Here is a 25,114-nt window from a genome sequence, read left to right on the forward strand (position 1 = left end):
TGCAGAAGTTCTGTTCACTGACACAGGGAGTGCAAGGAGAGATAGATGCTTATGGAAGATGATTATTTTAGCTCTGAACATGTTTTATTTAAGATGCCTGTAGGACATCTTATTGATGACATTAAAAGATTGGATATGAGTCTGGCTGGGAATCGAAATTGTGAAATAACATAATTTGTGAATTAGGCCTTGAGAGATGGCCATGATTATGGAAGTCAGAGATAAAGTGAAAAGGGGGGACAGGGGAGGAACGGAGGGAGGGAGGGAGGGACGGCAGGCGTCTAGACAGAGGGAGCAATGGAACATGCTCAGGGGTAGGCACAGGGTAGGGGTAAGTGGGTGAAAAATCGTATTCTCAAGTGGGAGGTAAGACAAGAATGGTCCACTTCGAAACTACGCTGAGGACTGGATTTATTCCATATTCAGTAGGAGCAAAGGAGGATTTGAACATGGGAGGAGCATTTGCAAATAAGTCAGTAGGAAGATTTGACCAGACTCCGGGTTGGAGTGGGAGTGCAGAGGGGGTTATGGGTGCAGGTAGGAGAGCTGCCCAGACTTACAAGTATGAAAACAGGTTGCTGGAGGCACTGGTGAAAACAGAAGTCCCACCGCTGCTTCTGACGCAGCAGAGGCAACTGTGAGCAACCGTCGCTGAAACAAAAGGGGGAATTCAGACGAGAGCTCTGGTTTCATGAAATATGCAGCTTGGACTGTATTTAGAATTTTGCAATTATACTTCAAGGAATTAAAATAGAATAGCATATCAGTATATGTTATTTTTAAAGTTCCTTTTCTTTGCTCCTATTTTCCTTGAGTTTATAAAAACTATATCCCACAGATCAGACCAGGTGATATTTTTCTTCTGCCATATACTATAAGAAATTCAATGAGAGGACCAGGTGGCCCTTGCACAGGGTGCTGGCCAGTCAGCTTTGCTAGGCTGGGCACCACGGAGAGGCACAGAGCGGCCCCCACAGCTGAGCTTATGGTCTGGGCACAGGCCTTAGTGGGTACAGAGAAGGTGTGGGGCATCCCCATGGGAACTGCTAGGATGCAAGTTGTTCTTTTGCTGGCATCGCTGAAGTCTATAAAAATATAATTCTGGATGTATACCAATAAGCGTCTGATGCCATCAAACACATCAAGAACGCTAGACGCCGTTTCCGCCTAAGCAGCTGTCTATCCCGGGGGGATGAGGGGAAGCCTTTCATGGTCTTTGCTGGTGGTCTTCACCGGTTCCATGGTTTTCAGGAAGTTACATTTTGTGCAGAGGAGAGTCAGCTCTCTGCCAGACCACCCCAGAAAGCTGCGTTCCCTTCATTGCATCGCTTCAGATGGTCTACGCATGCGGTTTGATCCATGACTTTTGCCATCTTGGGTGTTTACAGTACAGGTGAATTTTTTTCCTGTAGTGACTTGAATTATGACTTGGTTGTTAGTATTTCCTTTTTTCAATAAGAGCCTTTATTCCAAGAAAAAAACTTCTTAATTCCAATTTAAAAAAATACCAGATAGGGGACCACAACCTGTGGACCCAGGTGTGTTTGAAGACAAGGGCATTTGGAAGCTGTTTGTAATATGGAGAGTAGACCTTCTGTCTCTAGCACGGGTGCAGGGCTGGCATCAGCTGAACGGGCAACTGCATGCCTGCCTCTATTCCTCGGGCCAGATAAAGACCCAGAAGTAGCATCTGCCAGCCTGGAGGGATGTGAGAAAATAGGAAATTGATTTGAAATAAGATAGGGAAAAAGGCAGACTGAATTTGAGAATTTTCAAATATTCCCTTTTTAGGCATATGTAGTTGCCATCTCTGCAGAGGAAGATGATCCTTAGTTAATCTCTCATGAGAGCAAATAGCAGCAGATTCAGTTGGTATGGATATCAGGAAGACCTGAAGTTAGCTTATTTCTTTATAATTGGAGGAAAATTGAATATTGATCTGTATTTTACTCCTTGGAAAGTCTTGATCCTTGAGAAGTAAAAAAAGCAAAAGTGGAATATTATAACCATTCTGATCTAGGCTTAGGAAAACATTTCTTTTTCCTGCTAGTTACAGTGATATTTTCAGTTTCATGTTAACCAGAGGTGACTGGGAAGTGGCATGTTTACCTGTGAATGTTGCCGAGATTCTCATTTTCGATTGACGGGTTCCTTTGCTTTAACAGATGCCTTTAGGTAAATTATAATGCCTCTCTCTCCTTCTTTGCTTTTAAGGGAGTTTGGAGGGATCATGTTAACAATACGATCACTAATAATTAGGAAGATGTCTATTTTTAGGGTCATACTCACCATCTACCCTGCGAGAAGGCAGGCAAGTTGAACAATGAGCTCTGAGTTTCTTTGGGGTCCTAACATTTGGTGATGCTGTCTACTCTCTTCAAGGCAGGAAACTGGTGGTGCGCTCTAACTACACATACCAAGAGCCTTCTATCTGTAGAACACCTTACTTGAAGTTGTAGATAGGAAACAGGGGCATTAGAAGAAACGGACCTTGCAAGATACATAAATCTCAGCTAGGAAAAATAAACACATAATTGCCACTAATAATATGACAACAAACGCAGTTATACAGCTCACACACCCTTGTTACCTCTCTTGGCTTCTAGAAAATCACCAATCTTCTATATATTGGAATCACTTTATGTACGAAATGCAACGTGGCTAGTATCTTGACCCATGGAATGTTAATATATGGAGTAGAATAAAGATGCAATAATTCACAGTTTTCAAGATCACCTCTGCATTAAGAAATCAATATTTGGAAGTGACTGAGTGGGCCCTTTAACTCGTTCTTCAAAATAAACATTTGGTCTGTAAATTGATAACTGAATGGACAGGCAACAAAACATTCAAGACAGTGGAAAAAGGAAAAAACATTTTTTAAAAAATGAGTGAATTTAAATATCCAGTAGCTGAAATCTGTTATCCTAAGACATGAAAGAAACTGGAAGAGACTCCTGGAGGACCATGTAAAGGATTCAGAACCTGAGAGGTTTCTTTTTTGGAGGGAAAAACTGAGGCCCAGATGAGTTAGAACTTATTACTATGAGCAAGGTCACACAGCCAATCAAAAGAAGATCTGTGTCCAGGACTCAAATTTCCTGAATCTTGGGGACCACGGGGAAGTGGAGAAATCCCAGAAATGGGGGCTGTGATGTTTCTTCACTGGTTTCAACCTGCCAACCATTGAAGTTTCATCTTTCCCATTAGGTTCTTTTATTTCACTGTGAGCCTGTTATATTTTCGGTTTCACGGGTGCCTCTTCAAATAACCTAAGGCACGGACAAAAGGAACTGTCTTATCCGAATTGCAGCCATGAATTTTCCTGACACTGATGATGACGTTACATGTTTTTTATTAAAATTGCTAGAAATAATCCCCCAGCAAGAGAATAAGCTTTGTATGGAATAAATGCCTGCATATAATTTAAGACCTTTCTCACTAATCATAAATTGCTGTTAATCACAACCTAGTCTGTTCTTTGCCTGTTAGAAAATTCCCCATTCTAACCATCATTCTGAAACTCTGCCAGAAATTCCTTAAAGGTAAATTCATCCAACATCCATTCTAGAATACAACCAGAAAATGTGCAGTTATTCAAAGTGGGCTTGTGCTGAACTGGGAAAGCCTTCCTGCTAATCCTGGCTGCTTATATCATCTGAACGAAAGCTATCTTAGACTCCAGTTAAAGTGACACAGTGATATATTGATCTAATGAGTAATATTATGAAATTAATTCTAAAATACTCTTAACTGGCTCTGCCATAATCTTTAAAATTCATCTGAATGATCGCATTGTACAGACCTTTTGTTGAAAGTCTCACGAAGGCCTTTGGCCAAAAATAACACAGCATTACATATTTTCACAGTGGTTTCTGTTTTGAAGTCACATTGCCTCCAAGCATCCTTGAAACACCCACATGGTCTGGGATCGAAATGTTCACCTGGACACTTGCCTTATTGCTCAAAATCTTTTGTCTGCTGTGGCCTCAGGAGTTATAATCACCTTGCTTAGCATCAGTTCAATAAATGTGCTTATTTTGCCTTTCAGCCATTCTAGATCTTTAGAAAGACCTAGTTCCCCTTACAATTCTGATAAAAGAAGCAGTCCCTAAGTGTGCTGTCCCTCTGAAGCTAAAGGACTGCAGGAGCTAGATATGCTATGGCTGGAATTTTCCTCACCTGACAGCCTCTGTCTCTACCTGTTTTTTTACTTTTCCCTCCCCTTAGCCATTTTTAGATAATTTATTTCTTCTCAGACAGAGCTGTATCTTTGTATGATTTCCCTTAATCTGCTGAAGTTGCCCCCTAGCAAGACCCTAAGCACACCCATATTATACAAACTTGAAATGGAACCCAGGTAGAAATTTGCCTAAAAGAACCCATACTTTTCTCCTCCTACAGAGCATTTTAAATAATGGAAATGCAGTTTTCTGTACTAGTTTTAAACTAGTCTTGCCCCGTGAGGATAAAAAAAAAAAGCATTTCGTGTGAAAATAGCTAAGGTGCTCCAGGCACATAATAGACATTCAATAAAGGCGAATCAAATTCAAATCTAAAAGTTTTAAGAAAAATCCTACTTGGTAGACTGTCTGTCTCCATTTTCCTACCATCCACTGACTTTTCAGCCCGCATTAAATGTGACATTTACCCCATTACTCTGCTAGACATCATTCTCCTTTAGGTCATGAATGGCTGCTTCTGCCAACCTCAGGGACGTTACTTCAATCGTTGTAAGTATTAATCCATGACCCGTAGCTTGGTTAATCATCATGCACTTCATTCCCTGCCTCGATTCTCGAAACTTGTCTTCTGGGCTGCTCTGCGGACTCCCTCCCGTTTCCTAGACTTCTCTGTCTCATCTGGGACCTGAACTTCCTCTCCATGACCCCCATTTGTAAGCACCCCCCAGGATTCAGGCTTGGCCTTTGGCTTACTTAGTATATTCTTTGCCTCGCATCTCATCTACTCTCATGATTTTCACTGTATGGAATGGGTTACTCAACGCACATTACAGAACTAAATACCTTCTTTCCATCTCTAAACTCCTGGCTGGCGCAGTTAACGAGACATATCCAATGACATGCTCATTTCACTCACTTTCCTTTCCCTCCATCATTTTGCAGAACTGTCTTCTCTTCCCGGACCTAGATCTCTCTATTTAGAGCCTGATAACATAGGTTGTGGTTCTCAACCCACTCCCTCCCCGCATCCTACAAAGGAGGTTCAGAGAAAATGAGATGATGAAAGAGATGAAAATTAGACTCCTGAGGAAATGGTCAAATTAAAAATAATAATAATAATTGAGATTCTATAGTACAACAACATCGATCTTAAGGGAAGATTTAAGAATAATCATCTTCAAGTAGATGAAGGGCCCTTATTGAGAAAACAGTGACCCACTGCTCCTTGTTTCTATGAACACCAATCAAGAGCCTTTGGGTGTAAAGTGGGGCACTGGGGATTTAACTTGGACTCTCACAGAATAGAATTACCCTGGGTAACAATATAAAACATTGTAATGTATTACTTGAAATGGACATTGCATGGTAGGGTGTTTTTTTAAAATACAAATTCATATGTGTCTGGGGAATCCAGAAGGTAATGACCAAATCAGATCACATATTCAGTTTATGTCCAGCTTTATAATACTGTGATCTTTATAATGAAAGGTATACATTTAGAGTTAAAAAAAATAATGACCTCAGGCTATCCATGGTGGTAGGTGCCATTAAGTCAGTCTCTGCCCTTGAAAAGTTGGTTAGGTTAGGGTGGTGTGTGTGTGTGAGAAAGAGAGAGAACTAAATAATCACAGAATAGTGTGATAAATACAAATGACAGAATCGTTTTAATTAGCAACTAGTTTCTTCAACCGGTCATTATGTAGTGTCTCTTTTATGCAAAGTGTTATGCTAAATGTTGGGGATTCAGCAAAGAAATGGCCCCTGCCCTCATAGTTTTATGGCCTGGAAGGATTTACAGACAAGCAGACAGGCAGCAGAATATAGTATGATGAATATTAGTGAAGGATATTTGCAGAGCTCAATGGGAACACAAATGACAAGTCCTTAAACTATTCATAGTGGACAAGGAAAGGTGAAATGGAGGAGCTGACTTCCAAGCCAAGTCATGAATAAGCAGAAACTGGCCAGGTAAAAAGAAGAGGTATCAGGCATATGGACTATCATGCAAACACCTGAAATTAATACACTATTGATTATCCAGATTTATTTGTCAATAAGACTTGTTAAACCATTTGCAAGAAATGATCTTAATACATAGGGGTTCATTTTCAAATTTTGATATTATAAATGTTAAAGAGTGACTATAGAAGTTTATGTGATTTCTACAATCTGTCCACCATGTAAAGGACCTGACCCATTGGCAGCTCCTGTCTCTATAGACAACTATCCACCTGACATCACTTCATGCCTAACCCCCAGTGAAGAACTAGTTCTTGGTGTCCAAACAAACAAAACCAAGTGTTTAGAGTAATATACTTAATTCAAAGATATATTGGCTTGCTGTTTGACATTGAATGGAAAATGTGTGTTCGAGAACTAACACTAATTATGCTTTGGGCTTGGGTGAATGGAATGATGGCTGGAAACATATTGTTCAGATTGAAGACATTACTCCATAATTCAAACAATTCAGTCATCTCTGTATATCATATTTACATTTCTTAAACATGGACTGTCAAAGAATACATGATAAGGATCTCCCCCCCCCATGTATTTTTATTTTCTAACCCTAAAAACAAGATGATCCCCAACAAGATGCCAAGCATGGACAAACGCTGCCATCCCTGGGCGGGCCTGGGAAGTAGTCTTGCTGCTTGCAGACCTTGTATCCAACCTGCCAGGGACTAGTGGCACTCCTCTACCTTGGCCACTCGTGCATGTCCCAGTCCTGGAGGTTCATTGCTAGAACCAGGGTTCTCTGCACTAGTCTACCACGGACTCCCTTCAAACATTGTCCTTGGAGACCCGCTGGCTTGACCTGGGTTCTCACCTCTTGCCATGTACCCAGTTCCTGACATATCACCCCCAGCGAAATCTGGCTGGCCATCTGGATTTCTCTTGAAGCTCCTGCCCCCTGTTCTGCTCTCACCACTGGGGAGGAATGGTGCCCCTTCCTTAGCCCCTTCCGTCTCACTTGGCCACTTGCCAGCGCTGGGCTGACGCTCACTAAGCCTTCTGGATACAGTGGATTGCTTGATTGCCCCCTGCAAGGAGTCCAGACCTCCTCACACACTCCCAGGTCCTGCTTCCTCCTTTTCCCTGCCTGCCTGGGCTGCAGAGCGCCCAGCATGCTCCTGCCCAAGGTCACTCGAATGAGGACAAAAATAAGCACAGTTCTTTTGACACACCACAAACACGATTGGAAGAAGAGTGTTAGGGCTTCATCGTGTATCAGATTACAGAAGTCATTTGTGTTTGGGGGGGAAATAACGCCTTTAAAAATAAAGAAGAGAACTTACCTTTTAGAATTGATCTTGGATGTGGGTCATTTCGGAGAGTTGTGAAATAAATGGCTCTATTGTGGGTGGATTTTTCTGTAGGTTAAATCAAAGAATTACCGAGATATTATAATAGCCTTTCAGATTTACTGGAGACATCTGTGAAAATTATGAATTGGCTTTTATTACAAGACTTTTTTTTATTACAAACCTTTATTTTGTTCCAGTGTAAATAATAATTGAACTTGATTGGAAAAAGGACTCAGAAATGTGATTTGAAATGCAGTTTTATATCAGCTTATAAGAGAGTCCCCATAGCTGTTAGAGATTTCTGTGCTACTAACAAACTGTGCAAAACAGAAGATAAAATCTAAAATTTTATTCACAGCATGTAACTAAAGTAATTATACAATTATTATGTACCAGTTGATGTCCATACACTGTAATTTTGGTGACATAGATGGTTTCTTTGACATATTTGTTATTTTAAAAAGAAAATAAATGTTTACAATTATATGTGTAATTTTCACCAAGGTCCATTTAGACAAATTCTAGAGTGACAGATACATATTGACCTATACCAATCCCTAAATCAGGTGTTCAGGAGTTTATTCACTATTTCTTGCCTCTACAAGACTCCAGCCTGAAGAGAACATTAGTATGTGCACTACTTCTCATTTTAACCACCGTTAGTTACCTTTACAAGTTTGTTACCTTACCTTCAAAACAGAGGAAGTCATGTGCTGTGCCTTCCCCCACACCAACTCCCAAATCTATCAGTTATCTTCTTTTACAACTGATGATCATGTTTTTAAATTTTCAGTGTGACTTATCCTCATATATTTTTGACTTAGAAAGTGAACTCTCCTATCACCAGGTTTAACTGCTGAATTGAAAACTAGTACTTAGTGAAATGGTTTCAGCATCAGGACCTGGGGCTGAGTTTAGGCTCTGGCACTTTATCACTATGTGGGCCATTATCAATCTCTTTCTGCTCTGCTTTCTTCATCTGTACAATGGGATAATACTATTCCTTTTTCAAAGGAGCTTAGAGAAATAGTACAAGTGGTATGGGTCAAATGCTCAATATCGTGACAGCCATTTGAAGTACTCTATGTTAGTTTATATCAAAATCACATCTTTAGAATAGCTAAAAGTGTTTGATTTTCATTTTGTATTAGTATCTCTAATAATATGGATTCGGTGCTTCATCGTTTGCAGTAATAGTAATCATCCTCGTTTTGTTTAAACTCCCAATTTTTCTTTAAGGTTTTTCACCTAAGCAGAGAGGTCACAAGAATTCTTAATATTAAAGCTAAGTTGGTACCAGTTTGAAGTAATACTTCGTTTGTGGACTTAAAAAAAACAATTTGCTTTGATTTGGTTTGGTTCATGCATTTTTAAAAATCTTCCTTGTGGTGCGCAGTCATTAGGCTTTTATGCCTAAAGAACTGAATTCTGTTGTAAGTAAAATTCATTTAATAGCGCAAGTGTGAGTCCATGTGGTTATTTATTCACAATATGAAATAGCCACATAATTCAGCACATTTGATTGTGTATGTTCATAGAACTACAGGGAATCTGCAGATCTTTGACAAGAAATGCGTAAGTTATAGAAGGCAGTACCATATGCTCATTATTCCTGACATCATCAATATGGCAAACTCTAGTAGATAAAAATAGTTTGATGTGTGCTTTATTATATGTCTATATAGAAATCTTTGTGGACTTCTCTATTTAAAAGATGATGGTGATTTGATGCATGGATGGGAGTGGCCACAAAACTTTGTGTCTTTTCTTGGGAAGATATATGTGGAAACCATCCTTTACTTCTCAGCGATGCAAAGTGTTTAAAACCATCTCTCCCTTTTCTTCCCCATGGGCGGTGGCTGCGACTGCTCAGCTGTGTTCAGATTAAGCCCTTGATTATTCTCAAGGGATACTGTCTTTGTCCAATTTGAAAATAATTAACTTTAAATTCAGAAAAGGTTGAACGAGATAGACATGGAGAATATTCCAATATAGTCCAATATAAAAATTTACCTACCCTGTACCTGATACTTATAGATGGACATTGCTTCATTAGCATTTTAAATTGGAATTTTAATAAATGCTATCAATCAGTGACCAATTTACATAACATTTATCTGGGGAAATAAGCATGCCAAATATCAGTCTTCTAGAGATTCATCGAGGCCCAAACAATGATTTAAGATTTTAAAGACTTTCATTCTTCCACTAGAGTGTTCATCTTTCTCTGCTCTAATGTTCTAACCCAAATCCAGATCTGCTAACTTCCATCATCAAAAATCCAGGACTACCTATCTGAAACGTAGACAAACCCTCGGGTCCTGGCAAAATATAACTGTGCAATGTTCTACCTATTTAATTCTTCTAAGATTCCAGTTGAACAAAACCTTCTTCATATCCTGGCTTAAATAATTATAACCTTTTTTGTTTTTGCACTTACTTCAGGCCCCCCTATCCACCACCCCTAAAGAGTGATGCACAATTAACAGTGGTCCTGAAATGATCGTTTTCAAAATACTCTGACTTAGGAGGAAGTCTTTTGGTGCCCCACAAAACATGTTGTGTTCTATTTTTGGACCCAGTTTTACTAAAGGGAATTAGAATTTCAATACCCTGAAATACCTGGAGTTTAGACTATGTCACAGGAATGTTCAAATTATTTCTATGATTTTCTAATAATGTCCAAATTAAAGTGTGACTAAACTGATCATTCGGGGAAAAATAGGATGGCTGTGATTATCATGTCGTAATAGGATGTTTGTGAGTCTCTGTTTTACAAGGGCCATTATTATTGAAAAGACAGGACGCTAAGGGGTAAAGACTTTGCACACTTCCGTGTATGATGATGGATGTGATGTGTTAGATGGTAATGAAAACGTAGAAGGAAAAGTATCCACCAAGAGGTAGATGGGATGCATTCACGTTCCTGTGGCATTAGATGTAAAAAAGTGACACAAGTGAAGCTGAAGGTAGTATGCTAAGAGGAAAAAGAAATGGCTGGTGTTGAGTTATGGGGATTAGGGAAGAATATAGTCTTTTCGGATCTTATTGATAAAGGGAGAACACTAATCCTTTCTTAAAATACAATTTTTTTTTGTTTGGATGAAGTCTATATTTAGACGCTAGTGTGGAATGACAGCTAATGACGTGAAGATATGCTGATTGACATTAGCATTGTAATGTGAAATGCTTCTTGTTTTCTTCTTTATTTTAACAATACTTGAGGGGTTTAGAGGGATTGGAAGAAAACAACGGTGACTCTAAACATTCATGAACATACAGGAGGAACTCAATTCTCGGTTTAATGGAGGAAGAAGCTGAAGAGGACGGAATGTTCTAGAAGAAAGAGGAATTCCAGGAAGGAGGGACGTTGGACTGGAGGCAATGCAAAAATTATGATAAAAGTATATCTGGAGGGGGGGAGGGGAAGCAGTTTTTTAAGTAAAAATTTAAGGGCAGCAATATTAAAGTATCTTTTATTTAAAGCAAAGCTAGTTAGGCGGCCACGGTAGCTATTCCGGAGCAGGGCTGCCCAGGGCCGGCACGTCGTTTGCAAGGAACCCAGTGCAGTGCACGCAGGCCTCCAGTCCCAGGCACCTTCGCCCCTCCCCGGGCTGCGTTACTCGGGGGCCAGCCCCGGGGCCGCGGGAGGCGCCCCTCCCGCCTCGGCGAGACCCCCCTCCACAGGCCGCGCGGCCGGAGCCCAGGGACCAGGGCGGCCGAGCCGAGGGCTGGGCGTCAGCGGCGCGGTGCCTGCACGGGCGCAGCGCAGGGCTCGGGACTCATGCATGCGCGGGAAGGCAGGCGAGCCGTGCTCGGAGCGAGGTCCATGCTGCACCGTCTGCGGCGACCTGGAGCCACAGCAGAGCCTGCGGACGGCTCGCGGTCTGCGCGCGGGTGGGCGGCGCGCGGAGCCTCCTCACGGGGTCTGCGAGGCGCGCCCGCAGCCGGTGCGCCGCAGGTTCCCGCGTCTGCTCCTCCGGGGTCGGCGGCGGAGTGTGTGCGCGGAAGGAGGGCTCGGCCGGCGGCGGCGCCCGGCTCGGCGCGAAGGGGTTAAGCGGCGCGCCGCCCCCTCCGCGGCCGGGTGTAAACAGAGCAGCCTCAGCCTATCATGTCTGGCTGCCGCCCGCCGCCGGAGCCCCGCGCCCGGAGCTGTAACACGATACGCTGCAGACCCAGGCACCTCGGCAGCGCCGGGCTCGGCTCCGCACGGCCACAGCGAGGGCGCCGCGGCGAGGTGGGTGAGCGGCGGCGGCGGGGCCCGGGCGGCCGGCGAGCACGGCTCCCCGCGCGGTGGGTGCCCCGCCGGCTCGCGCCCGGGGGCGGCGACGGGACGGGAGGAGGCTCCGCGCCGGGGGGACTCGGTGCCCGGGCAGCATTAGCATCGGAAACGAGGCGCTTTTTAACCCCCGAGGGCCCACGTGTACGGATTTAGCGAAGGTGGAGGCTGAACTTTCTCGCCGACTCCTAGTCACTCGGAACGGTGCAGGTATAGCCGCGGGGAGAATGGAGTCTTTTGTTCCCGGTATTTTTAATTAGGTGGATTTTTTTTTTTTTTTTAGTAGTGCACACTCCTAATCCGTCAGGTGAAGCTGCCTTGTTCCCGCATCCTGTGACTTTGGCGATGCATCTCGTTGAATTTGTGGGGAGCAGATCTTAGCAAGAGTGATTTGGGGGCACTTAATGTCTGATGTGTTCAGAAATCTGCATTGAGCTTAAATTAATCAGCCGTTTGGTTGCATTGATTCACATCCATCATACTGATTGCTTAATGGGGGGAAAAGGTACAAAATAATCTTGCTCATGAAAAGAGCGGTTTTTCTCCTGCGAAATGCTTAGTGGTTTTTGTCAGAAAGGGTTTTAGAGAGCCCAGTCTGCGAGAGAAATCCAACTTTACTGCATGGACGTGGTGCGTCCATGCAGGTTGCTCCCGTGGAGAAATAGTTGGGAATGATGTGGAAAACGTGTGCACTGTCTCTTACAGCAAAAATCGTCTTTCCCTCTCTGTGTGTATTTTAATCAAATAAAACAAAGATCTGGGGCAGCTCTCAAAATGAGAGGTCCCATTTCCTCCCCTCTCCCGGGCTGGTGTCTCTCTCTCTCTCTCTCTCTCTCTCTCTCTCTGGAATATCTCAGAGATGATATGTGCCGAATATATGTGCCGGAGTGACAAAGTCATTCTGTCTTCTGAAAGCCTAATATAATCAAATTCAGTGCCTTAAGATGGTGTAGTTGAAGATTTGATCCCCTTCCACTGAAGTGGAAATACTTGTAGTAATTGAAAGCAGATCCATGTCTGGAGTTGTACAAGCTAAGGTTTTCATTTCTTAAATAAACCTTTTGTTCTCTGGTTTTAAATGTTTGAGAGAGCCATCCAGAGACCTCTGTGTGCTAATTATTAAAGTAGTCCTTAAGAAAGGATTGAAAATATCCAGAGAGGGCATTTTAGCAAGACAGCTAACTTACTGAAGCCTCGCTCTCAGTAGGAGAATATTTTAGTGCAGTATCTACTTATTGTCTGTACCCACATTTTGTTTATTTCAGCGGATTCCCCCCGCATTCAGATGCAACTGTAGTGTTCAAAGCCCCAGGCAGAGTCCACGTGTCTTAAGAGGTTTAAAAACTTGAGAATTTTGGTGTTATCCCATTTTATGCTGTGATTTACACAATTTGATGATGAATTTGAAATCAAGGATAAGGTACGCTTAATTTAAAGAGATGCTGATTATATATTAACCGATACACGGGAACTTACAAAATATGATTGCAGGTTGCTAACCTGGTTCCTTTCTTATCTTTGCAGATTAGTGTTAGAAGCTTTATAAAATTGGCCCTTAAAGATTGAAATTAGGATACATTCTAGACAAAGAGGGAGTCACTTGATCTCTTATTAGCTGTGAAGATAGGGAAGAATGGTGCTCTGTGAGAGTGCCACCACCCTATTTCAGGACATCAAATCTAAAATGAATTGTGTGCTTATGAGGAGAAAGTTAGAAGAGTTGTACTTTTAACAATGGTAATTGAGAACAGAAAAAAAAACAAAAAAAACAGAAGGCAGTATTCCAAATATTGAATTACCAGTTTCGTAAACCTGTTGTTCTGATTATTAATAAGATGCGAATGGGCGTATTTGCGGAGTATCACATGGCAGTTTGATTTCTTAATAACTACTTGGTAGCTCCTTATTTTACCTCGTTTCATTGTCTTCCTGACAGTTGATCGTTTGAGCACATTAAAATAAATGTGAATTGAATACCTTGGTTATGATTTAAATGATATTCTTGTTACCTTTTCTCAGGTAGAAGTCTTGTTTGATAAAATCAATATTTAAAATATCCAGCAAATTATCTACCAAATAAGATCTCACTACATTTTGGCTGTGTCGTATCACGGGTCTTGATATCCCTGGCCTAGTGTGGGGCATAATAGAATTTAATTATCCTCAAAGATTTAGAAAAAGACAAGCAGCTTGACATGGACTCTCACAGATGTCTGAACACTGACTTTTCAGTGTAAGATCCTTGTCTAAACATTTAAACCAACCCTTTCTGAGGCTTCTGTGTACAGTTAGTTTTTTTATGTCCTTTCATTTTTTTACTTGGTAAGGGGGTGTACAGGATCTTCTGTCATCTGAAATAATATATTCCATCGATCACGGGACCCCTTTCTTTCACAATGTAGGAAAGAGGCAAATGAGGCAGTGTCTAAATACAGTGATCTTGATAATTAATGCCATAAAATAGATTAAAATGCTGTATTCCAGGTATTCATTTCCTTAAAAGGGCCACCAGAAAAGCGTTGCTAAGCACCCGTCACTACTGCAAGTAACAGAAAATGACCCAAATTAAAGAACCTGTTCTAAGCTGTATTCTTGCCTTTTCTAAAGTGCATTTCAAAAGGTTTAACAAGACTCATTCAATTAGTGGAGGAAAAAAAAGATCTATTTTCAGCTCTGATCAGCAATTAAGAGATTGGGCTTTGGAACATCAGTTTCTTTATGTAATTTATTTTGTTTTCTAGATTTTAAGCAGTTCTGAAGAAAGATTTTTAACAAACTCACCTTTCTAACAATCCGAATGTGTATTTCTTTGAAATTTTTATATAAATGGATGTTTTTCCTACTAACTTTTCACTCATTTTTTTAAAAGTTTAGATTTCATGCTAATATGGTATATTACTGCTTTACTGTAGATTTCCTGCCTTGTATACACACATACATACATACATACATACATACATACATATGGCTGTAATTACTCTATTTTATCCTGGGTATGAGAACTTTAGCACTGAACACATAAGAAATAGGATGGTCTTCTTTAGGGTATTTGGATGGTAAATTTGGTACTGTGAAGGAAATATGGTGTTATGTCAAAGTGAGAAAGTAAAGTAGATGGGGCAATAGATTTTTATTTATTTATTTTTTTAAACGAGGGTAAACTCTACCCTTCTGGGTTAGTCCAGAACTTCTGCACAGTGATAGCTATAAACCTAAGGCACAACTTAGAACGTTTGATGAGGTAGATGTTCCAGTTCCAAGTTAAGCTAACAGCAGTCACCAACACAAGTCATGGAACTTTTGGCGAAGAGATGGGAACGGAAGGGCAGGCCTGTGAGAGGAAGAGGGGAGAGGTGCAGGGGGTGCTCGAAGACTGAGATGAGGATGATCAGCAGGGTTTGTGCTCTATCACGTTGGTCTGACAAATCTAAAGCATGTAAATACTGGTATTAAGTTATCAATCCTGAGTGCTGTTTGGACTATCATCATACATGATGTGATTCCCTATCCTCCAACGCTGGAGATTTTAAAGCCAAAATAACACTTGATTCTTTCTTCTGAAAGAGAGATTTTACATTAGAAATTCATTATATTGTAGTTTTGTGTAAAATAAAAGTTTCTCTAATGCTCATTTATGTCTCAGGTCTCTTAGCCTGCAGTCTGGCTTTAAGCATTTGGAATATGGTGGTCGGTTTTTGACACATCAAAATTTGTTTTTCCCCCTAGGGAGTAACAGTTGAATGTGTAGGAATTTTTTGATGATATGTATTTTAGTGGGTTTGAAATAATATATATTTTAATATTCAAGAAACCCATTAAAACTGGGGTTTATGTGTTGATTTTAGTTACAGACGTAGCTGTTCAGTTACAAAACCTGCGTGCTAAAGTTTTGAAATGTCTCCTCTTAATTTTTACTGCAAGAAGGTGACAACAACTACCTCTTCGGTATCCTAGAAACAATTTATGCCATAGATGTGACTGATGGAAAACTCATTTCACAGGGGAAGAAGAATTAAAAAGTACCCACAGGTATTTGAGGACCTATCACATCTAAATAATAGATTTGGGAAACTACATCATGCACTATGAAGGGGAGAGTTTCCTAAGTGCCATTATTCCTCTTTCTTAATATTAAATACAATTTATCATAAACATCTTGTGTTGTACATTTAGAAGGCAGAATGGATTATAGAACCTACCAAAATGACTAATACCGAGCTCATGTAGAAAAACACTTCAGTTGTTTTCTATTTATAAATTTATCAACCTAAGATTTTAAAAAAATTTCTAAAGTACTGTGTGAGAGTTGCAGTGAGTTTTTGTCACGTGAGGTTCTGCACAGCACCTTTCCCCCCCACAGTCTTAACTAATTTCCGGCAGGCAGAGAGCTGACCTACTGTCTAGAGACCTGTAAAATGTCGTCTGGGACTCTTCCTACACTTTTTCCTCTAAGTAAAACAAAATTACGCATATAACAAATTTAACATTGTTAACCTTTGATAATTATTTAACCAGTATTTCGTTGTACCTCCTGCTTAAAAGTTGTTCATTAGTGGAGTAGACACCTGGTGGTGCTCTTAAAAGTTTATTTGTCTTTCAATTCCTGTGGTAGTAGGGGGCAGTACATCTCCTTAATTATCTTTGTTCAGGGAAACGCTGAAGGACCAGGGTAGTTAAACAAGGCCATTTGGATTTGTGAGGTCGAAGTCAAATGCAAGGAAAGTGGTTAAATGCATTATCATCTTATTGAGCCTATCGTCAGTAAAGTGACCTTGATGGAGGTGGAAAAAGCCATTTGACTATTCTATGACAGCCACCCTGCTTGTTTTATCACTGACTGATTTTTGTACTTTTTTAAATCGTATTTTCTTTGTCGTATTTTCTTCTTTTTGTTTTCCAATATTATTTCCTCTGGAGATCATCAGAGTGAGAGTGAAAATTAAAATTGGTTTCATTTTAATGACCGTGTTTTCCTCCGTAAGTTTATTTTCATACATCAGTATATATGGAGATATTCCTTCATTAAAAATTAAGGTGATCAGCCTGGCTGACCATTCTGTATGAGCTTTTAAAGATCTTTTAATGACGATGATTGGTCTCTTTGCAAAAGAGCTGCTAGACTGCTACTTTTCAAATTGTTTCTGAATTTCTAAGAGAAAAGACTTGCCATCCTCACTGTCAGCAGTGAGAATAACATTTGTTTTAACAAGTGCCTAAATGTGTTTACTTGAAGGTTATTCAAGTTTTAGTAGTTTTGTTACTGCTATTTTAGAATCATCACTTCCCTTAAAAAGTTACAAAGATAAAACCCGAAAAATTTTTACTTCATATTTCTTAACTGCCTGGCCAATATTTTCCTTATGATGCATTTTATATCAACTCCATTAAAATGAAAATTCTTGTGTAATACTTGAACAAATGTTGTTCAATAATAGGAAGAGTTTTATGAAACACAGTCCAAGATCTAACCGTTCTGGAAACTCCAGCTGAAGCCATGAAGTGCTGCATACAAGATTTTTGTTTTTCTGGGCAAAGCCACCAGACATTACTGATTGGAGTTTAGCTTATGCTTTTCTTTCTACTGTATTTTTATTACAATTAATCAGATTAAGGACAGTTCTCATCATAAGAAAGAAAAAACTGGCCCATTTTCAAAATACCTGGAGTACTATTTCAAATGTTTTCAGAGACATCACCTTATCATCTTGTTATGAATGCTGTGACACTAAAATCTAAGGAACTCAAAATAACCAAAGAGTTCTATCAGGAGAGTCAAATTCCCTCGATTGCAAAGCATTTAGTCCTTTGAGGACTGGGAAAAAAAAAAACTAAAAAGCAAGCATATTGAACTGATCTGTGTTTACAGTGATTGTAAACTCTCCTTCTTCCCCCAAACTGCTCTCACCGTGGAGGCCTAGGTTCAGGCCCTTTTCATTCCAGACTTAAGACTGTTTCATTAGCCCTCTAACCTGCTTGCCCTGCCTCCTGTCAGTCTCCGTAGTCTGGCCGCCACGCTACCATCACAGTTGTCCCTTATGAGTCATGATTCGGAGCATGGCCCAGCCCTGCATAAAACCCCATTATGTCCTTTGGGACCAAGTCCAAATTCCTTAGTATTTTATCAGACCTTCCATGAGCTCTACCTCCATTTCTCTTTCTCACTTACGCCTTCACCTCACTCGTGCTACTTACGCCCTTTCTTACCATCTCACAAATCTTTCGTGAGCCTACTTGGGTGGTGTTTCTTCTCAGAAGCCCTTACCAGTTGCCCCAGGCGGGGCAGACTGCTCCGTGTATACTTCAGTTAGCACCTACATGTTTCAGTTTACAGCCCCTAACGCATTGTGCTGTAATCATTTGTTTACTATTCTCTGTCCCCCACTAGGGGGACACGTTCTTTCAGGTCACAGCACGTCCTAACCCATCCTCGTGTACCAGCACTAAGCACAATGCTGAGAAAATAGCAGTTACTCAATAAATGTTTGTTGATTGCTTATTGAAGGCGTATTGTGAATTACAATTCATCTTCTTGGTAATGGAAGATCACACTGTGAACATCAGTTGTTTTGTTCTATGCTACAATAGAGTAACTTAGGAGCTCTTGAGGGCTAAATGTCCCCTATCTAAGGTACCTTACGACAGTGCTTAATATTACTGTTATCTATCACTTTTGAGTCCTTACTATGCAAAGTGTTTAATACATATTTCACTTTATTCTCATGCCATCCCTTTCAGAAGGGATTTCTGCATTTTACTGATGGGAACATTGTTACTTAGAGAGGTTAAGTGCAAAGTTACCCAGGTATTAAATGGCAAAGTACTGACCTGAACATTGTACCGCGTGATTCCAGACCTGTTCTAGCTATCACATTCCTTGTAAGAATTTTTAATGACATGTGCCGTTCAAGTACACATGCACTTTTTAAGATAAATTTTTCATTTTCCTTCCTTGTCCACATGTCAACTTTCACATCTAATTACTCTGTTATCAAACAGCCACAGTTGTTTTGTTGTTATTGTGATTTTTGCATCAAACAGGAATAGGAAACTGCTGAGCGAAGACTATTCTCAGAACTAATTTTATTTGTTTTATTAGTTTTCGCCTCTCAGAAGCCTTTTTTTTGGCCTTAATACCTTTCGCTTCTTTACATTTCTGGCCAGGTGAGAGTTCCCTATAGCTGTTGGTTGTTTAGGTGAAGCACAATGTTGATTTCCAGAGTGAGAAGACTTTTAACAGAAGCCAGTAGTTCATTGAATCATAACACTAAATTTGACTAAGATTACACTGAAATTGCATGCACAGATACATTTGAAACACTGATAGAGATATTTGTCCTTCAAATTTTTTTAAGCAGTAAACATACCTAATAATTTTGGATGTTTGGCTGTTTTGGATGACTATTGTAGGGAAGATATATTCTTTTTTTTTTCTATTTTTTTAATTAAGGTATCATCGATAAACGATCTTATGAATGTTTCACATGAGCAATATTGTGGTTTCAACACTCACCCATATTATCAAGCCCCCCACCCCACCCCATTGCAATCACTGTCCATCAGTGTAGTAAGATGCTATTGAGTCATTACTTGTGGGAGGATACATTCTTTAATATGAAAATTTGAAGCAAGAACTAGTCCATCATTGTTTTCATTATTAGAAGGTTATTTATAGGTGAGGAGTATTAGGACAGAAAAGGAACTCCCTATTTCTATTCTGCTCCATAGTCATCAACCTTAAGAACAAAAGACTCACAAAATTTTAAAAACTTGCTTTACTCACTTCTCCTATGAAAGTCAGTAAAATAAGAAAATCTCAGAACTGAATCTTTAAGATCACCTAATCCAGACACAGATTTCGTAAGTTGAGAGGCAAGCCTTAGTAATAGCTAACATTTATTAAGTATTCACTAAGGGCTAGTCTCTGTGCTAAAACCCTTTATGCAGATATTTCATCTACAGAACAACTCGTGTTGTTAAATACGCTTCATTTTGAGGATGGGAAAACAGGCATAGAAAACTAAGTTGCCAGTTAGAGATAAAGCACATACCTAGGACCCACTCCTGTCTCCCATGGAAATGACTGAAGCTCACCGCAATCCCTCTGTTAAGAAGTAACTGGGTCTCAGAGCCTCTAACACACAGTCTGCTTTTTGCATTAAAAACAATTATAATGACATGTTAAAATACCTAATATGTAACAGGCATTTTATGAAGTTTTAGTCTTACTCTCTCTGTTATAGATGAGAGAACCGAGACTGACAGAGATTAAGCAATTCATATAATGTTCACCTACTATAGGACAAAGGGAGATTGGTCCTAATCTCAAATTTATATCCTTTATTACTGAATTCCACCTTCAGTTATAAGTGTGAAGTTTTGTTTTGACTTTAATCCTAACTTTGCTTTACATATAAATTTTCTTTACTGTTGTAGAATAGAAATAGGCCAATATCCAAGCTTTCATAAATATTAGAACCATTCAGTGTTACAAATATTTCATGTTTAAGGCAAGACATTGAATATATCAACAAGTACTTACTAAGCAAATATGTGTTTGGTATTGTTCTCTGTTTCTGTTTTAATCTTATTTAGAATTTATTTTTAGTGAACCGTGATCATAAATGATTGTCTCTGGTATAGCTAGTATCCACTTCTTGGTTAATATCCAGTAATAATTAGCATCGTTGATTAGGAAATTAGTAGATTATGCCTTTACTGACACTTCTTTTTCCTATTTTATGGTTTGTTTATTAATTGATGGCTAATGCTTTCATTATTAAAGCCTATTAACACATCAAAATGATATTTATTGAACCTGGTAATACGATAAAGTTATGCTTGTGTTTACTCTTTTGTGACTAATTTAATCTATCGGTAGTCTTGTGTTTTTATAGTTTCGGTCTGCTAAGAACTTCTGATTTGGAAGTCAAGTAAATTAGCATTTAAACTACTAACTGGTGGTGTGACCTTGGAAAAGATGTCCGATTTTAAGCTGTTACCTGTAAAAGGAGGCAAGTAAACCGGATCAGTGGCTTCAAATAATACAGATCCTTGTAGAGGTTCTGTAAACTTTCTTCGGTTGATGCCAAATTCTTCAAAAAAAAAAAGTCAGACTGAAAATGGTAATAAAATATACCATGCACAACAAAATATACATTTTTTTTACACTTTGTGCTCTTGGGTTAGCTTATTTGTATGCACATGTCCTGTTTCTTCTGTGCATATATTTGCATTTTTATGAGGGTGTCATTGGTTAGGGAAGTTCGGGCTGTATGCTAGCTTTTTAGTTAATTCGGCTTGCCTACAGAGTAAGAAGAGAAAGTGTCCTTTGCCTAGGAACTCTAGGAAAGGGATACCCTTACTCGGCTTCCAGGAAAATGGTCAATGTGCTGTGCGCTATGTATGCTTGGTATGTTTGGTCTCTGGCTGTAATCGAGATTCTGAAAATTAAGATGGCTGTCATTAAGAATAGATTATTGCTGCTCACACGTTCCATCGTAATGCCTTAACTGAAACTTTTTTGAAACCATTCTTTTAAAATTGAGTTCATTTGCAAGACACAGATAAAAATAGTTCTTGTTATATAGGCACGTCTCAGTTTGATCGAATACCAATGCAGCTAGTTTGATTGTTTGCCTTCCTTCAGAGGCTTGACTCACCAACATTTGGCTATTTCAGAAAATTAGATCTATACTCAGTGAGTATTTACCACAGTTAAATATATTCTGTGAGGTCTTTTCAAAAGAGAAATAACAGAGTAATATTGAGAAATGACTGCATCATCTGAAAAAGATTTAACTCCTGAGATGGGCCTTGAAGGCAATAATATTCATCTGGGTGAATTCTAGTACTTTTAAGAGTTGAGTGACATTACAGTATAGCCCTTTTCACATGTCAAGATTAAAGACTGAAGCCAAGTAGTGTCCTTAATGGGCAGGATAATTAAATTTAAAAATCTAGAAACTGAAACTGTATAGTTGTTCTTAATGTGCAATTGTTCATTTTAAATGATTCTCAAACTTCTTTAATCTACTAAGGTGTGTGTGTGATAATATGTTTGATTTCTTAAAGTATATTTAAGTCTCATGCATGTTACATTTCATACAGAAAGCTATACTCAATCTTTACTTTTATCCTTCCAGTTAGGAATAGAAGATTCAAACTGCCAGGTCTTTAATAAATTGAGATATGTATATATATTATATACACTTTCATGCTCAGATATCAGTATAAATACCTGTTTTATTAAAATGCTTATTATAGTATTTATTTATTTCAGTAGTGCCTCAATTCCTCAAGAGCTGGGCATAAGAATTGTACAGTTAAAATATCTCTCCCCCTCTGTTGATGCAGAACATAGGTTCAGCTAAATATTAAAGATTTTTGAAGTATATTTATGGAGAAAGGTGACAGTATCTTTCCACTACAAAAATCTCCTTTTGTGTATTTCATAAAATTCTTGTCTAGCCCCTATTTCTAGGAATATCTAGCAATAACACCTATAAATGCCTAGAATCTTCTTTAAATTCTAATGGTGTGCTTCATTGAAAGGAGACCAGTTGAAGATTTTATTAAAATCTCTTAGCTTGGACATGGAAACACTCTGAAACAGAGATAACTAGTTCTAGGCTCTTGTATAACAATAGATCGCCACCATGGCCCTAGGACAAAGGATCCTAAAATTGAGTCGACTTAAATTTGAGACAGTATATTGAATTACTTCTCTCTTTCTTAAGTTCACCAAAACCAGAATTCTCTCTCTATTAGACTGCTCTGTTTGGGAGAATTTCTGTCACATTTTTTTTTAATGATATAGTCCATCATAGTCCAATGAAATATCAATGTCGGAAAGCCTGATTCACATTGCCAAAATATGTCAGCCACAAAAACAAGGCTGCTCTTATTATAGGCTAAAATATTTGAGGTGGCAAGCTGAAATATACAGTAAAATGCTCAAGTTCTGTGCCTGGGAAGGACACACACCAATTACACATTAGCTGTTGTCTCTGAAAGGGCAGGACGAAAGGGAAGTTGGAGAGAAAGACAGGAGGGGTGATGGTTACTATTTCCGTAACATTTTATCTCCTTGAAATGAAGCAAGAGATCTAAAATTAACAATATTTTATGATACTGTTCTATACGATGTTTTTCTGACACAACCCTTACATCCCTTAAATACAGAGACAGACCTCTTTCTGTGTATTTCCATGAAATTGTTAGTGAAGAAACTGATGTCTTTTTTAAAACAATATTTTTTTACCCAGATTAAGTTTAAGTCATTGTTCCAAGTCACGATTACTGTAGCATGTTTTTCTCTCTGTCTATAAAATTAGAAATCTATATATAATATTTAACTACAACATATTTTAGAAATTTACTGATTTCTTAAGGAAAATCAGTTCGTAAATTTTAAAAAGTGAATTTACTCAGTGTTTATTGAAAAACATACTGTTTGTCTCCTGGTATGCTCTTTATCATCCTATTCATAATCGTATAATTTCAAGTCATTTAGACTGATTTCTTCCCATTTATGTACATAGTCATCATAAAGTGCTGATTCTACAAACCAGATGTTTTCTGGATCTCTCTATTATAATACAATCACAGTCACATTTTATGATATTCTCCTCACTAGTAGTTTCCTCTTCAGTCCAAAACGGCAAATTATCTTTCCTGGGCGTCACTTTGACCTTCTCTCTTTCGTGTTCGGGAAATCATATCAAAGAAACTTTGAGCGTGATGGGAGAAGGGATAGGGTTATGGACAAGTGACAGAGAGGGGGCGTTCCAGGCAGAGGGAGGCACATGAGCAAAGTTTTAAAAGTTGGAAAGTGAGAAATATATTTGGGAAAATATCAAATGACCTATTTGGGGCATGAAGGTCATGAAAGAGAATTCTGGAAGGTCGGTGAGAAAAGTAAGTTGAAGCCAGGACGTGGAAGACCTTGAACCTCAGACAAAAGGGTTTAGATATTCATTTGGGATCTATTGGGCATCTGGCATTGAGCACAGTGACAAAGTAGGTTTGAGGGAAGATCCCTCTGATCGATGAATTATAAAAGGGAGATAGTAGAAATAGAGAAGCCCACAATAGACTTTTCCTACAATTGTTATCACTTCCTAACTTCCTCTTAAATTTCTTCAAGGTTACAGTGTATTATGTAATCATCACAACAGCAGGAACCTGTGCTAACTTGGTATCCTCAGAGCCTACAGAAGTGCCTGGCACTCAGTGCACAGTGAATACTTGTTGAGTTCACTGAATGACAACATCAAAATCCCCAAAGATTAAGTGACTTCTTTTGAGTGTACCCAGCAAATAGCGACAGATCCAGGAGTAAAAGTTGTAGCTGACTCCCAGCTTGGTGTTGTTTTTACTGTGATGAGCGAGGCCGTCATGCGGTCATTTCCATTAGTATAGCTTCTTTCCTCCTCACCAACTCTTAACTTCTCAACTCATTTCTTCCAGGAAATGATTGCAAACTGCCTCATAATCTTGCAAGCTCATGACAGCCTCCTGAGCTCTGAATAAGTGGCTTTCACATACACATATAATTAGTTAAATTATTTATTCTGTTGTTTGTTTTGGATGGCACACTCAAGATCAGAGACTGTGTCTTCTGTTGGTGGTTTGGTTTTTTTGCTTATTTTATTTTTCAGCTGCCCTCCTCTCCCAGAACACGTACTCAGAATACATCTGGGCAAAGAAGCTTGATGACTGACTCTCCAACCTTCAAATCTGTGTTTTAGTTCAGGTTCCTGAGAAGTTACAAATACACACACAATTAAAGTTATTTTTATCAGGTTGGATAAAGTACTGCTTAAAATTACTTGATTTTTTAAAATTTTATTTTGATATCATTAATGTACAATTACTTGAACAACATTATGGTTACCAGACTCCCCCTATTATCAAGTCCCCCCCACATACCCCATTACAGTCACTGTCCATCGGTGTAGTAAGATGCTATAGAATCATTACTTGTCTTTTCTGTATATACTGCCTTTCCCGTGTCACCCCCCCCACACACACATTATGTGTGCTAATCGTAATGCCCCATTTTCCCCCTTATCCCTCCCTTCCCACCCATCCTCCCCATTCCCTTTCCCTTTGGTAACTGTTAGTCCATTCTTAGGTTCTGTTTTAACAGTCGGAACAAACAGTTGAAATTTTTACAGGTTTCCTAGCTCTCAAAGTAGTAATCTTGGAAATTTAAGAAAAAGCTAGTTTATCACTTTGCAGTTTAAAAGCAAAATGAAAGAAAATTCAAAGTGTTAATCTGATTTTGGGATCACCTTGAAATAAGATGCCACATAAAGAGAGTTATTGTACAAAACCATTGC

General features: G+C 39.2%; 1 protein-coding gene across 10 annotated transcripts in view; it reads left to right on the forward strand.

The window, feature by feature from the left end:
- Positions 1–25,114, forward strand: part of TENM3 (teneurin transmembrane protein 3) — a 1,816,466-nt gene that overhangs the window by 1,507,724 nt on the left and 283,628 nt on the right. The window contains exon 1 of one of the 10 annotated variants that reach the window (XM_057505075.1): positions 10,986–11,729. The exons of the other annotated variants lie outside the window; for them this stretch is intronic. The gene's annotated coding sequence lies outside the window, so the exon portion shown is untranslated. Of the gene's footprint in view, positions 1–10,985; positions 11,730–25,114 lie in introns of those variants that run through there. 10 annotated transcript variants of the gene reach the window in all.

The sequence above is a fragment of the Manis pentadactyla genome, chromosome 7 (assembly GCF_030020395.1).
Source record: "Manis pentadactyla isolate mManPen7 chromosome 7, mManPen7.hap1, whole genome shotgun sequence".
In the NCBI taxonomy this organism is placed as follows: domain Eukaryota; kingdom Metazoa; phylum Chordata; class Mammalia; order Pholidota; family Manidae; genus Manis; species Manis pentadactyla.